Below are 17,456 nucleotides of genomic sequence, written 5' to 3'. Positions count from 1 at the left end.
TATCCGGCCGAATCCGGACCCGGATAGTGAGTCCGGTACATCACTAGATATAACGTAATTGTGTTAAGTTCAGGTGTATTCAATTCGTTTAATGCTTACGACACTAAAAGTGCGCAAACAGTACATATATGTCAAAATTATCTCTCAGGAGTGCAAAATTAAGTATAAAAGAATACTAACTCTAAAAAAGCAAGGTCATTAAAAGCTAAAGACCATAAACAAAACCGAATGTTTTCGCACTCATGTATACGTTTCTTCAGATTAACTTAGACACTTAAAAGTTAAAGCTAAAAGTACTAATAAAGTCGGTAATTATAATAGTTTTTTTAAGTTTAATACATTTTATTATTTTAATATTTTTTCTCTATCAAACATTTAAAAATGAATACAGAATAATGTGTTACTATTAAAGTAATCATTAAATTTAGTTTGTACTCCATATAACTTAAATATTTTTTTAAACCCTTGAAATATGTTCATATAAGGCGTATTAGGTAAATAATTTAAAATAAAGGTTCGATCATCATACCACAGCTTTCGGTAGACTGTTAGCCGGGTTTCGTTTTTATTAAGTATGATCAAGCTGCTTTATTATCTTGACCTTGTCTACAAAATCTAGTCTTAAGCTCTTTAGACTTTTGCTGAGGTTTTCTTTGATTGCAAGATAATTTAATAGCTTAATTTGGCAATTAACAATTATTCCTTTACGTTAACTAACAACATTTTACCAAAAGTAATCGAGATTGGTTAGATATGTAATTCTATTTATATCTTGGTCAAAATCTAAAGCTATTTTACATTAACTTTTTATAATTTTACTAATTCTAACTTTTTTTCTAACTTAACTACTTATAAAGTAGTAAGCTTACCAATATTATTAGATATTAGATTATATGTGTTAGAAATAAAAACAAATTTATATGAAAAACTAGTCAACTTCAATGTTTTATTATATTTAAAATTATATAATCTACAATTATTTTCCTTGAAGTTTGTGTTTAACTCTTTTATTTGGTTTTAAAAACTAATGCATTTTTATTATTTGATCTTAAAATGTATTTATTCCTCGGCTGCCAGTTAAAATTATTTACCTTGCTTTATTTACTTGTTTTTTTTAGAACTTTGAATTTGAATGAAAAAAATTCCAAATGTTTTCGATAATTTTAGATATCAGAATATCTGACTTTAAAATATCATAAAAAAATATTTTTAGTAATTCTTATTAAGTTTTTCCTTTGAATGTTTTATGCTGAAATTCTACAATATGCAGTAATTGTTGTATTTTAATTTTACTTTTAGTTTTTGATATTTTTTCTATAAGTAAGTCGTTTAAAATCATATCATCATATAAACAATTTATAAGTTAAATTACTTATCTGTATAAGCTGTTTACCCAGTAAATAAAACTTTTATAAAGTTAAAAAACAATTGTATGCAATTTTTTAAAGAAAAAAACTTAGGTTATTTTTAGTTTAAAAAAGAATTTCTCTGTTTCTAAATATTTTATAAAAAAAATTCTCTTTTATAAATCTAAACCATAATGTTTGGAGTCGTCTATCAAATAGCTTTCAGACTTTCTAACAACTGTTTAAAATAGATTAAATTTCAAATCACGATACTCTTAATCAGTGTTGCCATAATTTAAGTACTATAAGCTCGTCATGCTCTAAGAAAGCAAAAATCGCTAGAGTAAATTGAGTAAGTAAAAAGTTGTCAAAAATAGCTTAAATAAAATGATATAGTAGAAGTTCTTCCTACATACAAATTACTAATTTTAGGAAATAAAAAAAGTTTATAAACAAGTTTTGACGTGTTAGCAGTAGAAAACTAAAATTATTTAGTTCTTTTAAATTACATGTACGATTTGTATAACATGTTTATAAACAACTTTAAAAAATATGTTTATTTTTGAATACATTTTAGACCCAAAACGTAGAGACTTGTAGAAATTTCTATTTAAATAAAACAGTTTTATGCGGTTTTTATAGCATAATTTTGTATCAAAAATATTAAATTAAGCTCAACAGTCTAAATAAATAATTCAAACTAATTGCGTAACTCAACTAAAAAACTATAATTTTAAGATGCAGGTTTAGAAATATTCTAGTCAATAAAGTACACCAATGAAATTTAATATTAATTATTTTGGATGTAAAACATGGCAATAGTTAAAAAAATTATTCTAAGCTTAAAGAAATTTTGTTTAAGTATTACAAATACGTAAAATAGTTTAAAAATATTTATATACATAATTATCTAATTATCTAATTTTTAGTTAAATTTTACTGTTAAAACAAGATATGTCAATATCAGCTTTAAAAACTAATCATTGAACAATTTACGTGTTTTTTTACTTCAGCTGTACTCATTTTCAAGTTAAAGTTTTTTTTTTTTGTGTAATATTCTGTACATAAAAATTAACTGTATTTTAATATTTGAAGTCATGTGCATTTTGAAAACAGATTATGAATTCCTTTGGTAAATCCTCTTTTTCATTGACATTAGTTTTGTCCCCAAGGCTATTACCGGATCCCAGCAGTGCTTTTAAGTATTATTAACTTTTAATTTTTGTATGTTTTCTTCATTCAAGTTTAATTTAAAACTTCTAATTGTTAAATATTGACATCAAATAGTAACGTTAAAAAACTATAACGGTATAAAAAAATAACTATAGGAAACAGAATAAAAATATAAATCATTCTTTTATTTTATATCGTTTAAGATAAAAGTGTTGTAGTTTCAACTCTGTGAAAATAAATGTCTTCTTTTCTTTTAATTAGGTATAAAATGAACTACACTTTACATTTTTTTTCGTAACGATTTAGTATATTACACTATTTGTAGTCAGAAACTTAAAGTAAAAAATTAAACATAATTTTAACTAGTTTATTTATTCTAAAAACAACATAACTTAAACTAATTAAGTGATCTATGAGATTAATAAACAGTAAATGTAGAGCAACTGATTGACTAAACTCAAAAACAAAAAAAGAAAAGAAAATTGTCATTTTAGCCATATAGAGATTAGAAACATTTTATAACCAAGTTCTTTAGTTTTGCAAAACTCTGTTTTTTTTTTATATTAAAATAACTTCTAACTTAAAAAACATTATCGCAATAATTAATATTTTTAAATTATGATAATAGATAATTCTTTACAAAATATTTATTTTTATAAACTTTCAGCTATTGAGAATATTTTATCAGCTTCTATGATTGCTTTTGTCTTACTTTCAGATATTTTCTAAAAGTTTCATCACACACTTTGGTAGATGTCTTTAGTTAAAAAATGTCTGGAAGTTTGTCTGTTATATCTTTTTTCACAGATATAGCTATTATTTTCTTTTGTTTGAGAAACTTAAAGTGACAAACTTGTATAACTGATAGTTTTTTTTTATAATAGGTTAGTTAATAGGAATCATATTAAAATATTTCACTTGATATTTTATTTTATCGTTTGAAGAAAAATTAAATTTTTGCATTTATTTTTTTTTAAGTTAACAGATAGAAAAATACAAATTTTCTTATTAATTTGTCTAGAAATCATATAGTCAAAAAATTTTTACTAGAAAAAGCTGGGCGAACTATTGGTAAATCAGTATCATCTTCTAACGTAGTGATTTACCAGTAGTTCTGTTTTGTAAATGATCTAACCTAACATATATACGCGTCGGTTAATATGTATATGTTTGTTTGTTGAAATATATTAATGACGTCGTATTAGACAATCGGTAGAAAAAATGGAGTTTTGATACAAAACTGGTAAACAAGGATACTAACAAAAAAAATTTCAAATTTAGTTTGTTAAAAGTGTAATTTCTACCTTCTTTATAATTTATAATTTTTAGATTAATTTTAAGATAAAATTTAAAGTTAAGCAAGATTAAATTTAATAAGATAAAACAGGCAAGCTAAAATTAAAATAAGTTTTTGTTTGGTATATGTAAACAAAAGTTAGACTTTAATTAAACCAGGGTTTCTAAAACTCATTTACTAAATCGCCCCCTTTTCATCAATTTGAAAAATAATCGCCCCCCACAATTTTACAAAGTATTTTTTCTCTAGACTACAGACTTTTGAGCCAAAAAAGTTGTGTTCGAAATGTTATTTAGTCTAGTTCTTATTATGCACGCACTTTTGGGCTGTGTTTAAAGTAGTTTACAGGGCTTCAGAAAATAAGTTACATTTGTTTTCTATAAACCCCGTAAAGTGTATCAAAATACTTAATTATTAAAAAGCCTTGTGTAATCTGTAATCAATCCTTTTTAAATATGAATTGTTTTGAAACTAATGAAACTTTTAGGGTAGTGGTGGACAACTTTCTTAGTCAGCAATTCATATTTACTAAAAAATCTTTTCTAGTTTCAACTCGTTAAAAAATGTAAATGCGGGCTGCATAATTTAAGAAAAATAACATATAAGAAATTTAAAAAAAATCGAGCAAAATTGTAATAAATGATTTAGTATTATTGTGATCTAGGAAATACTTTGGTGAACTGAAAACCAAATTGAAAGTGTATTTCAAAATATTAAGTATCAAAAAACTGAATTTTGTTTATTTTGCACAAGTAGTTTTCAAGTTACTTAGCGGGTCGAAATTTGACTGGATCTTAACCGTACGTTACCCATCTGAAATCTTAACTGAAACCTGACATCAATATTCTCTCATTTAACGAATTTCGGACATTTAGAAGTTAATACTGAGTAACTTAATTAAGCCGCACAAAAGACTTAAATTATTTTATAAATAGGCATATTCTAAAATTACTATACCAGAGATTAAAATACTATAAAAGAATGAACAGTTTATTTTACACATAATAAAATAAGTATTAAAACATAATTTCTTAATTAGTTTGATTAAGTTTGACCGACTGGTTGATTATCTCACATGAAAATGGTTTCATTAACAGCTTCAGTTAATGCAGTAAAATTATTAATATCAATGCTAAAATATATTATAAGCAAGTTAGTTGTAAAGTTAAAAATTTTGTTTTGTAATTGCAGCAGTCTTTTTGGTGGCTTATTTGATAGTGTTTAAATTTATTTTTTCTCTAGTTAATAGCCTATAATATTTTACTAGAAGAAAATAGTGAAAAACTAAAAGCTAGTGTTGAACTATTAAAATAAACTACATATTCTAATTGCTAATATATTAGAAATTAAGATAAAACAAAAAACAGTTGTGATAATAGTTTACAACTCTTTAATATATAAATTTTTAATAACAATTAATCAAGTTAGAAAATAAAATTTAGTTTAAGAATCTTATAAATGGAAAATTTGAAATCATTACATTAAGAGACGTCAAATCTATACTCTTTTAAAACCAAAAAAAAAATTTTGAAATAAAAACTTTAATGGTTATCAAGATTTTTTTATTTATACAGATTAAACAAGTAATAACAAAAACATGTCAAAAAAATTTATTTCCAACAAATACTTTAATCACTATCCTATAAAAACTTTTAGTGTAATGTAAAACGACAAATATAAACTACAAAATTAACCAGGTCAAAATAAAACTATTAACAGATTTAAAACATAAACCATTTAATAAGTACAGTAGACTTCCGCTTTAGTTTGCACTTTGAACAAAATCAAAAAGTGCAAACTAAAAAATTATTACCATTTATTAAAAAATGATAAATATAAGTATGTTATATGCAATAACGTTATGAATAAACATGAAATCAACTAAAACATATAACAAACATTCATTAAAAAAATAGATCTATCTAAGCAATTAAATATTATGTATTTTTTATTTATTAAAACTTAGTTAGCAATAGACTTTATTTAAGTAAAATTCAAGAAATTATAAATTTGCACTTTTTTTTGGGTAAAAAAAGCGAACTCAAGAGGAAGTCTACCGTAATTAATATTTATTAGGCATTATGCAAACCTGTTGAAGAATAACTAACTTAATAAAAAATTTATTATAAAAGATATACTGTACAATGCAAACCAGGTTAAATAAAAAGTATTTTAAAAGATGAAATAAAATATAAAAACTTTAATAAAATAATGTCTGCCACTGAAGTCTAATATAATGTGAAGGATGAGATTCATGACTGCTTGCAAGTTTCTATAATCTGATTCTTAATCAGTAAAATAAAACGTCCTTTACAAATATCTAGATTAGATCTTTTGCTCAAGATTTTTGTAATTGAACTGAAAGCTTTTTCAAAAATATAGCTAGAAGAAAAAACTATAAACAACAATCTAAATTCCTCTCAAATGATTGGATACTTTTGCCTTAGTTTTTTTTAAGTCCAAAGGCTTTCATATTGTTCTTTGGAAAAATTTACTTTTAGTTCAAGGTCAGTTTGTGAGTTTGAAAAGGTTTCCTGTAAGTCATTTACTTCAAAAAGATCTGCCTCGAAGGGATCCATATTTTTATCTATATGATAGCTTTTTTGTGTCAAATCAAAATTTTACTACTTAATATGTTGAAATTGTTAAAAATTCCTGATTTTTTAGGTTTTTTTTTGCCTAGATTGTCAAATTCATGGTTTTTCTAGGTTTCTAGGTAAATTGGCAACCCTGTATAGTTTTATTTTTTTGTCTAACTTAGTGACTTTTCAAAAAACAATTGGAAATATCGTGAGGTGATAGTTGATAATAGATAACATAGATTTTTACAAACCATTTATGGTTGCAAATAACATATATGTCAGGTTATAAAATGGTGAAAGGGATTCTGATCGTCTATCAACCATGTAATTGTTAAATAAGAAAATATATTAATGAAAATATGTAATTTACTTGAAAGTAGGAGTCATAAGTACTTGCTTTTTTTCTCTATATTTTACATAAACTAAATAAACTTTTTCGTTTAAGTTTTACCTCAGGGTCAAATATTTAATAGCAAGCTAAAGTTAGTAAAATAGCAAGATAAAAAGTAAAAACTTTATGACAGACCAAAATTTTAAAATCGCCCCCTTTTCGCCCCCTTACTAGTTATCGCCCACCCTTTCGTCCCCGTACTAATTATCGCCCCCAAACTTACTAAAATCGCCCCCAGGGGGGCGATATCGCCCACTTTGGGAAACCTTGAATTAAACTTATGAAGCAAACATTTATGCTTGAAAGTGTAAAACAATTAAAGTTTCATTATTTTTTATTATTGATATGTAAAACTACTTAAAATGTTGTTTTAATTATTTTGGGAAATTGAGCAAAATTATTTATTTTAAATCGCGTTGAACATAAAGTGATTTTCGTTTATTTAATTTTTTCAAGTAACAATTTAAGGCTGTTTAAGTCTTAGTTTATTTATAAAATTACATAGTTATCAGTTTACACGTCCTTAGCTTTGAACTATAAAATACAAAACTCTTACTAAGAGTAACCATGCTAGTGCGAGACAAAGTGGTTATTTAAAGTATTTACAGAGCCGAAAAATTAATTATGTGCATTTAAATATGAATCTAATAAAAACAAGAGCCTTGTACTCAAGAAGAATATTCACGAAAAAATTATTATCAGAGCAAAGCATCGTTTTTTTCTTTGTTTTGAAGCCATTCATGATTTAATATACCTTCATCCGTCAAGCTACCATCAAACACACTATTCAACACAAAAGTCACAAAGTTTTTGAAATTCACAGATCCGTGATTACAACTGACAATGAAATTTTCTGTGACGTCGTCATCATCTGGAAATACGTCGTTCCATTCGATCATGTAGTAAACCGATAAAACCAGTGCCCAAATGTCCGCATTTTCGTACGTTGTTTTTGACAGTATACCGGGTGACCTCAGCCCTTTGCTACCAACCAGCCAACTTTTTTCAATCTGAAAAGTAGTGTTCTGATAAAATAGTAAGTAGTTTATTATGTAAATTGAACCCATTAGTTATAATAAAAAAACTATAAAAAGTTATATATCAATTATTGATTTAAAATATTTAAAAATGAGTAGATTATAATAACTTAAAACGAAAAAAAACATAATTTTTTCTTATTCGTTTGACGACAGCATATTTATAAAAAATCTTTTTCATTAACATTGGATCATTTACATAGGTTTACAAAGCCTAAATTTGACAGTAATGTCCTTAGTTAAATTTAACATACTTCGCAAAAAGTATTTACAACTTACATTAAATCAAAATAAGTGAATAACTAAACTTTAGTATCAAAACTTACATCGCTGTTTTCACAATAACTATGTCCGAAATCTATTATTTTAAGGTCAATTTTTCCTTTTTTTTCTTTGATGAGTAAGTTTTCTGGTTTTATGTCTAGGTTGTGAATTCCATTATTATTAAGATAACTGATTGTTTTATACACCTGTATGGTAACAAATACAAAATTTGAAAATCTTAGAAAATCTTTTAAAGTGTATATAGATTTCATTCTAATTTAAAAAGTATTTTTTATTACTATTCATCAAAATGAGATTTTTTCAAGTTGTAAGGTTTTGCATAACTGAAATTACATATAGAAATGAATAAGAAAAAATTTACGAAAATTCTATATAAACTTAGAAAGAAAAAATTGTTTTACTTTTACTAATATTGCTCAAGAGTATTTTTTTAAAACAAAACAATTTTAATTTAGATACAAACAAAATATTAAATTACTTTATGAACACTACTTGAAAATAGATATTAGTTACGAAACAATAAACTTGATTTGTAATAGAAACTAAAGATTACCGAAAAAAGATATTTCTACATTTTCCTAATTCTAAAGAAATTTGAATAGACAATATCTTATGAACTGACGACAATGCGTGCCTATTTTAAATTTAAAACAAAATATAATTTTAAACCATCGAAAATTTTTATACTGTTAATTAAAATAACGTGATGAAACATGTTACACTCTTTAAAACTTAACACAAAAACTTCTTTTTCTTAATTATTCAAAGTATGTATATATCTACCGATTATACATAATATGAATCCAAATATTCAATAATTGCAAAACTTGCAGTGTTGAACGTCCTTTTAAACTTTTTTTTATCATATATATATTTACTACATGGTAAAAAAAAGATCTAGATGATGAGATAGATTTGAAAGAAAAGCTTTTTGTAGGCCAGGCATATAAGATTTAAGTCTGTCGCATGAGTATAGAAACCTGTAAAAATATTCAAAGTCCCCGCCGCGAAAATGAACAAAAAAAATAATTTTTAATAACCAATTGTACGGAAGTTAAATTTTATTCATATTTATAAAACACATTTGTTGTTAAAAGCTTTAATAATTTATAAATTACTTTTTTTCTCTAATTTTAACCTATGTTAATGTTTGAAAAAATAATTAAAGACTAAGATAAAGAAGTTTATTTTTTTAATCATTTAAAAGTTCATACGTTATCCAATTTTTACCTGAAACTATATCATAGTTGGCTAAAATATGCAAATTTTATTTTTGGATTAAAACTGCTCTCTTTAAATGTTTATTTTTTTATTTGATATTTCGTGTTTGAATACTGAATATCAAAATATTAATTACAATTAAAAGAAAAGTCCCAATCAATAAAATTTTACCTTTTCAATTTTAGGTATTCACGCCGGAAAATCCTTTTTAAAAGAAACTTTTTATTTTTAAAAGAAAAAAAAAATTCCGCCAAGCAAGAGTAATTATCACCGGAAAATCTCATTTTAGTTCATCTTATCTAACTATTTTGAAAATTTTATTAACGAATTTTGTTACATTAGTTTATTAAACAACTAATCATACATGTAAATTAACTAATAATCTTAATGCTCAGTAACTCAAAGTTAGTTTACTCAACTAAACTATAAACAAAAAATTTTGAAGGTAAATAAATCAATTTTAATCTATTTAAGCATTTATATTTTTCCTTTCATTCTGACAAAAACGTTTGTTCCTAAATGTTCTTAAAAGATGGCAATAATTATTTTAGTAATTATAGACAATCTTGAGACATTTTGAGAAATTCAGTCCTGTTAACTTTTGTATTTGCTGTTTTGATAATGTTTAGTCCTGTAACGGCAGTTTTTCTATACCAATCAGATTCGTTATTCCCTTTTACAATGTAACTAAAAGCTAACTTGGAGAAATTACTTAAAATAACATTTTTCAATTGTCTTTTTGCATTTGGAAAGCTACAAACACAAAATAAGTTAGTTTTCATTTGTTTATTTATTAAAGGTAAACAGATAATTTTTTAAAATTAATTTAAAATATTATGCACCAAACAAACGATTTTTTTATTTTATTATTTGCCCCACACTAACCTTTGTGCATCGAAGTGTACAGAAACTAATTTACCTTGTGGCGAAAACATAGAAACGTCGCAACAACGATTTTTTATATGAGGTTTGTTTTGTATTTTTTTTATTTAAAACAAAACAATAGCTATTTTTCGAAACATCTTGTATTTTCATAGCTCCGTAAAGGTATGTAAACCTATTAACATACAAACTGTTTATATCGTTATTATCATTTTAAAACGTTAATTATATATTTGTAGACTCAGTATTTTTTTTGTTTAAGGAACAATACGTTTTATAATCTATACTAATAAAATAATTTTAGCCGGTTTAAAAAAAAAACACAATGATGAACAGTAAACTAATATCAACATTTTCCGTAATGAAATCATATTAGTCTTGAAAAATAAATTTCAAATTACCTCAATGACAAACTTTATAAACTATTACAGTTGCAATTTTTTATAATATTTTGTTCACATTAAAAATTTATGCTTTTTTATTATAAACAAGGTACTTAAGTGCTAAAAAATCTGTTTATATTTACGTTTTTTATAATTAATTATACTGTAAACAAGTAAAACCTTTATATAACTCAAGATATCTTTAATTAGTAACTGAGGTTTGTTCATGAACTAAACGGTGCAAAACAAAATACAGGAACAAAAGGAAACACTCAAAAGTATCAAAAAAATAGTCAAACTAATTCAAAACATATCTTTTTAAGATAAACAAGTACGAATCGCATTTAGTCTTTTTGTGTTCTTCCCCATTTTAACAGCGATCTTTGAGCCCAAGTTGTCTGTAAAATGAGTGAAGATGACATCAGATTGTTCGGACAGCTTTGTGAAATTTTCGGACAATTCTTTAGAATCAGATTTTGCTTTAGCGACATTCAAACTGTTCAACCCATCAAGAAATGAATTTCTTAAACCGCCAACACTACTATTCCAATATATGATTATTTCTTTAAGTTCTTGTTTTGTTGGTTTTTCTGCAAGACTTTTAGTTAAATTTATCAACGCTTTAAGCACTCCTATAAAATATCCACAGAAGAAATATATGCAACGAAGCATACTAGAAAAAACTTCCAGCTTCTGTTTATATTTTGGCTTATTTTTAGATAAAATATAGTTTCTATTGAAACTGGTTACCACTTGTTTAAATATTGTTCTTAATGCACTTGAAAATTCTAAATAGAGCTTTGAATCTTCCTGACTAGTTGCCCAATCAAATATATCGTCTAAACTGTTAAACAGTTGTGACACAGCCTCGGATAATTCAGTATCATAAATATCCTCATCGTACTTTAGAATATCAGATTTTACAATAAAATTTCTAGAGTTTTCATATATATTTTTTAATAATTCATGAAATTCCTTCTGTATGTCGTGATATCTTTGTACAAGTTCTGATAAATTGCAATCATCCAAATAACATTTTGGTATTTTAACATTGTTTTCGTCAGGCTGGTTATTTTCTTTAAGTTTATCTTCTTGTTTAACTTCGAATGCTTGGTTTGAGATTATTAAATTACTACCTAAATTCGTTTTATTAACGACTTCAAGAGAATGTTCTTGGGCTTCGTTTATAAAGCTGGGATTATTTGTTGAAACATCATCTTTTGTATTATTTTTTGAAGTATTTTTCATTAAATCCCTTGCTGGTTCACATGTATCATGTTGTACGGAAAAACCATCATAATTGTTATTCCAATTTTTAAAAAAATCTTTACGATCGTGTTCACAAGAAGTTTCGGATTTAGCAACAATACTTCGACTTTGTTGATCTGAAATCAAGTTTGCGTTTGTATGGTGTCTATTACTATCGAGGGTGGCTATTTCAACAATTTTGCTTTCATCATTATCCGAAACCTCATCATTTCCAATACCACTTTTTTCAACCGAATATTCTTTGATGTTTTTGTTACAACCATCTACATCAGGTTGACTTTTTATTGGACAATTATCAGAGACATCTTTGTTCATTTTCCTTACTGCATCAAATACTTGTTCAGGGGTTTCGCTTTGAAAGTTTAGATTTGTTATAAGACCTACATGACTATTTTCTTTAAACAAATCAGATTTAGAACCGGATTTTCGAAATTTTTGTTTTAAATGAAGGTTTTTTTCTACTTTGCTTGTATTGCTTACGAATGTTTTACCTGATTTTTTCTCAAAAACTTTGTTATTTACTCTATGATTTTTTGAAGCATATAAAATCGTCGCTTGAAAACTTCCACTTTCTTTAACACTTTTGTTACAATCATATAAATCAGGTAGACTTTCCATAGAAAAATATTTGTCACTTTCATGAGAAGCTGATCTAACTAAACCAGATACAAAATGACTAATACCATAACAAGCTGCTGATCCAACAAAAACTAATGCCAATTTGCTAATGCTGACATCTAACTTTAATGATAGTTTAATCATTTTACAGGAAACAAACACCTGTTTAAAAATATAAAGGCTTATAAAAACTATAAGTACTTTTATTAGAAAAAGAACTTAGTTATTTTAATTTGTATTACCATGCAGAAAATGTTTTATTGGTTTTAAAAATACCTGTTGTATTTAAAAATAAAGGTTTTTATATTGAAAAGTGAAGGTTTTTCGATAAATGTTTTTTTTAGTTTGAGCATGTTACATACCATCCAAGACTACGAATCTTACATTGAACGTAAACTTTTTACTCGAATTTTCAATCTTTTGTTTACTATGCATACAATCGCACTTATCTTTATCATTATAATTAATTATTAAAATGAAAAAAGTATGACTAATATGTTCTTACTACAAACTGTATCTAAACGACTGTAACTTTAGCTTGCTTACTATATCATAAATCGAACTTAATGCTACATTAAATGAGTGATATATACTTTTTTAAAGTTTGTTCTTGTTTTACATATTTATTTTCCTAAAAGCCGAATGCTTAATATTTTTAAATATTATTGTAAACATAGAAAAAATCATAAAATCAATTTTAGTCACATTATTGTATTGTAAAGTCATTAGAAAATTATTTTACTTTTCTTAATCTTATAACGAATCCTAAAAGTTTTTACCTAATGTAACTTTGATGCTATGATTCTTTATCAATCGAATAAGTTAATAGATTGTAGATTCTAGTAGACCAATATAAAAATGCAACTTTATCTACTTAGTCCATTGAAATTAAAATATATACATGTCTTGTAGCTTTAGTGACTTGAATTTTTTTTTAGATGTTATTTATTTTAAACCAAGTTTGCAAAAACAACTTTTAAGAGATTTCCTTGAGTTTAGTTAATTAAAGGGTATACAATGCACAAAAGTATACACTTGTTAATAACAATATTTTTTTTAAGTATTTTTATAATAAGAAACACTGAAATATTTTTATTTCGTTTAATATTTATATACATTAGTATAGTTTATTTTCTTTTGATCATAGCAAAAGCATGGTTCAATTTTTAAAGTAATAAGCTCTATAATACTTTTAAGTAGTTTGTTTTACTTACATAAAATTGGTACTAAAAATAAGTTTTTAAACCTCTCAAAGTTAGTAAAATATGAGTTTAAAAAAAATAAACTATTTAAAATAAATTAAACAACATACGTACTCAGAAAAAATTAAATTAAGTAACACTCAGAAATCTAAAAAGAATCAATCTATAAAAAAAAGTCTTGCAGAAAGTACAACCAAGTAGATTATAGTTATAAAATATGTTCTTTAATTTTAAAACACATTTTTAAAAGCAGTTTAATAACATAAAGTGCGTATTTAAATTCCTAGACTAGAGCTTTAAAAAAAAAAAAGATATTATAAATTCGGTTATTTTATAAAGTTATCACAAATAAATTTAAAAGGCAAAGAAACTTTTTGTCATTAAGTTATAAAAAGCTAATAATTAATGATCTAATTTAAAAAAATTTATAATAATTTTGAATACATTTATGTCTCCTACACTTAAATGTGATATGATGTATTTTGTTAAAATTATAAACTATTTAACTTTAACATTAAAATAAGTAGCTTTAAAATCTTTATTTAACAAAAGTATACAACTTAATAATAAATTTTGATAATTTTTTTAAAAAAATTTAAGTTCTGTGTTTTGCATAGCCAACTTTGTTAAAGTTTACAACCTTTCACTCTGTTGCTATTTACGCTTATTTACTAAAAATTATTTGAAAGCTAAATCGTTTAGTATTGTTAATTGATGATAAAAAAGACCTTCAAAAGCTTAGTCGAAGGATCTGGTGTACGAAAGTCTAAAATTTTAGTTATAAACTATGAATTTTTTAAAATAAAACGTGTTTTATTTCTATATAAATATCAAAAACTACTTTAAGTACTTAATATTTTATTTATTATTATAAGCTTTCGTGTTTATTAAACTTTAATTCGCTTTCAATATTCTATACAATACAAAACAGAATGAACCATTTAGAATTTTTGTTTAACTTCAGTAACCAGTTAAACACTACACATTTAAACAGAAGCGTAATTAGTTTTGTGTTTAGTGTTAAAAATTCCCAGCAGTAGATATTAGTTTAATTAAAATAGTAATTTGTACCCTACTGCTTGGGATTTTTTAATCTTGGCTCAGCACTTGATACCAAGTCTGATCATATTGTTTAAACTTTGATTTTGGTGTAAATATCTTTACTTCTTTATTTTTTGACTCACAGATATTTTTCTTTTCTCACAGCTATAGGAAATATAGAAGTGTTTGAAGAAAACACAGAATGAAAAATTTGAATCGCTTTTTTTTTGAATACTTGCTTAAACTTATTTGTCTTGTTTAAGTAATAATAAAAATTGTATATAAATTAGGTAAAAATCGGCTTTATTTTATCTAATACTCTAAGAATTTACAAAAATGACTAAAAGTGTTTAATTTTTTACGATATAGATAAGGAAAGGTGATTGAAAAAAAATATAATACAAATATGTGAACTTTACTTAAAGTTTCCCTTAAACTATGTAAATTAGAGTATTTTATATCCTTAAATGAAGTGAACTACTATTTAATAAGGGCTATCTTAAAAAAACTAAACAAGATAACTCAATAGATAAGTTTATTATAAAAAACTAAAAACATTTATGTAAATATTTGACTTCAAAATTACAAACTACTTTTAGAAATTACCGAGAAATGAATTAAAACTTGATTGTAAATAAGGAAATTATTTTAAGAGCTGTATAACTATTTTGTAAACAATAAACACTTGTATGTTAAATAAAAAATGATTATGAAAAAAATGTTTAGTGAAAAAGCAATAAAAACAAACAAAATAACCACTTGCTATTGGCAAATGAAAATGTATGTAAATTTCAGGTTAGTATTTTCTTGATTTCAGTGTGGCTTCTGGTAGTTTTAATCTTATATAAGTATTAGTTCCTTTTATGGTTGTACCGACGAGTTTACTTTTTCGCATCAAAAAACATCGAATTCCCTTTTCAAAAACTGTTTTATTGTAATTTCTTCGTTGAAACTTAACATTTAAACAATGAAACAAAATTTTTTAGGATGCAATTTTATTACAAAAACGTAAAAGTAAACATAACAAAAAATTATAGACTTAACTTAAGGTAAAAATAAGTTACTTTTTCCATTTATTTAACAACTAATTTACTGGTTATTTTCAGTTTATTGGAAATAAAAGTAAATAACTCAAAATATTTGGATTCTGATCTGGCTGGATATTGATTTAGAAATGAGACCCAGACCCAAAAACTGTAAAACTGATCGATCACTACGAAGAAAAAAACTATTTACAAAAAAACGTGTTACATTTTTATGAAGAATAAACAACCCAAAACAAGAGTTTATATTTGCAAGCTATTAAAACAACCAATGTACATTTTAACTTATTATTTTTAATAATCGAAGCTGTTTATTACAATAATGTCATACATTATAATAATAAAATAAACATACACTTTGAAACAAACTTTTGTTTTCTTTAGAAATTTTTTGTTTTGCAAATTTGTTAATTTTTAACAAGCTTTCATAACAGAAGATTAAATTTTATACATTCAGTTTTGAAATTATTTTTCTATATTAAATAAATTATACATTAACAATACTAGTTTATGGTAGAAAAACGTTTTATTTAGCCAACCAGATATGAAAAAAATCCCTGACAGGTCAGAGCATTTCAACACTTTATTTTATTTGGGATAGTCATTTAGCTATATAATTAATTTGGTTAAAATACTGATTATTCATGTCTTATTTTACTATATATAGTTCAAAATTAACATCTCTCGTACATTGTACCTGAAAATTTATAGTTGCAAAGGGTAGGGCTTGACTGATGGTTTTTAACTCTTATAAAATTGTATTCATTTAATTTTACGTGATATAGAATCCAGAGTAAAGTTTAAAATATGGTTCAGCGCATCGGATTTACATGCTCGCGAGCCGAACTTTTACCTTTTGTAGGACGGGTTCAACTTAAATCTTGAAAACAATTTCGGGTCGGATATTTTACTAAGCGGACTGAAGTTGGATGATGCTCACCTTAGTTAGATGAAAGTAATAGTAAAATATTAATTCTTATATTGAACGGTTATATTACAATAAAGTGGTATGTCATTTTTACAAAGGAAAATAATTGTTTTGTTATCTATTTTATTTTATCTAGTAAATGATGTAAACTAAAAACGAGTTTTTAAGCAATATGTTAATATTTTTGTTTTAGTTCGTATATAATTTAACTTACATATGATTAATTACTTACTGTTGTATATATTGCATACTTTTCAAGACAAAAAATCTATTTCTTACTAAAATTTAAATTAAGAACGTGAGTAGTTTTAGTGTAAAGAAGTAGTTTAAAGTCTGCAATTAACATACAACTCTTTAGACTGCATTAGATTATATTAAAAAGAAAAAATTAATTGTATTTGTATAAAATAAAAACTAGATTTCAATACTAAAGTGAACATTTTAACTAAACATAAAAAAAACAAGTTAAACTTTAAAGTTTACATAATTTTTTTATATCTTCAATATCATGATTTTTTTACCGATGGTTGCTACTGAATTTTTGTTAACATGTTTGTTTTGGTTTAAAAACCTAGTTTTTTAGATTACTTTAAATAAACTTTAATAATATTAATATGTTAGTTTATGTTTAAAACTAAATTTTTGGGTTTGAAACTCTTTTATAAACCAAAAATATATAATTATAATAAACAAATTTGTAAAAAACTTTCAAAAATACTAAAAAAAAAAGTTAAATAAAAACTGAAGTCTAATGATTA

The sequence above is a fragment of the Thalia democratica genome, chromosome 1, assembly GCF_965202585.1.
Source record: "Thalia democratica chromosome 1, ktThaDemo2.hap1.1, whole genome shotgun sequence".
NCBI classification, from domain to species: Eukaryota; Metazoa; Chordata; class Thaliacea; order Salpida; family Salpidae; genus Thalia; species Thalia democratica.
This window is presented reverse-complemented; position numbering follows the sequence as displayed.